The sequence below is a fragment of the Vombatus ursinus genome, unplaced genomic scaffold, assembly GCF_900497805.2.
Source record: "Vombatus ursinus unplaced genomic scaffold, bare-nosed wombat genome assembly UNPS02001419.1, whole genome shotgun sequence".
Classification (NCBI taxonomy): domain Eukaryota; kingdom Metazoa; phylum Chordata; class Mammalia; order Diprotodontia; family Vombatidae; genus Vombatus; species Vombatus ursinus.
Window position 1 is genome coordinate 15139013 of NW_020941197.1, and position 1409 is coordinate 15140421.

Here is a 1409-nt window from a genome sequence, read left to right on the forward strand (position 1 = left end):
ATTGTTGCTGTGGTTGGGAGTAGGTGGTGACTTGACAGTAAAGCAATCTACTCCCTCTTGGCTCACCCCCAAATTTGTGGGACTGGAGCCACTCTTTCCTAAGGCTTCCTTTTATAGGTCCCATGGATATGACTTTCATATAGTTAATGTCTATCCTCACTCAGGGTCAGATGGAGCCCCTGAACATAGAAGAGAACAGTAGAAATGTAGCTAGAGCTGGCCCCCAAATATAGTATGGGGGTGTCATCGTATGTCTCTCTTTGAATGGCTCCACTTGCCAAAATGAAGTTCATGACCTTCATGACCTCAGACCAAAGCAAGTCACACAAGTGATACTTCAACACACCCTCGCACACCTGCCACAAGATCATGTAGTCTCCACTCTCTGCTGAGGCATAAGTACGGTATCCGCTTCATGCCCATCTAGAAGAATAATGAGGTCCAGGTGGTTACTGTACACTATGAAGGTCAGCGAATTGGCAAGGTAATCCAGGTTCACAGAAAAAAATATGGCATTTACATTGAGTCTGTGCAACGTCAAAAACCTAACGGCACAGCTCCCCACGTGGGCATTTGCCCTAGTAAGGTAGCTATCACCAGGCTAAAACTGGGCAAAAGATTGCAAAGATTCATGAGTGTAAAGCCAAATCCTGACAAGTTGGAAAGGAGGACAAATGTAAAAAAATCATTGAGAAGATGCAAGAATAAAATAATATCATACTATTGTAATTAAAAATGAAAATTAAAAAAAAATTCTAGCCTCATCTACTCCCATTTTTCTTTCTTGCCAGGAGGAGAAGCAGGAGATTAGGGCTAGAAGCTCCACCACTCTGCTCTCCAAGAGGTGGTACTGGGATAGAATTATATCTTTCTGTTCCATTACAGATTGTTAGTCTAGGGGATGTAATTTCTAGGTTCAAGCTAAACTTCTGGTCACTATTTCTTAACAGTGAAAGGAGGATTCAAGCTTTATATTCAAGGCTTGACCCCCTTCCTATCAAATACCAGTTCCACAATAAACATACATAACAATTAGCAAAGAAACCCATTTATCCAAATCAATAACAGAACAGAAACCAGAAAAATGTGCATGTGTGTGTGTATCTACATATGTAGATACACAAACACACACGTACACACATATATACATACATGCATACTTATGCATATATAGTATATGTATGTATAGAGGAATATATAATTGATACCAGATATTATACATATGTGTATTCCACCACCACCCCAAAGTCTCTAGTGTATCAAGCTAGGGACAGGAACATGATGGAGATTGCCATCTCCTCTCATGTCCGCTTCTTCCCAGAGTCTTATTATGCCTTCAACAACCTGAAGTGGGGCTGGTATAGTCCATCTTCTCTTTCATAGCTGGAAGCCAGAAGTGCTCAAAGTGA

General features: G+C 41.0%; 1 pseudogene; it reads left to right on the forward strand.

The window, feature by feature from the left end:
- The first annotated feature begins 282 nt into the window (after window positions 1-282).
- Window positions 283-708, forward strand: LOC114045731 (annotated as a pseudogene).
- The last annotated feature ends 701 nt before the right edge of the window (window positions 709-1409 follow it).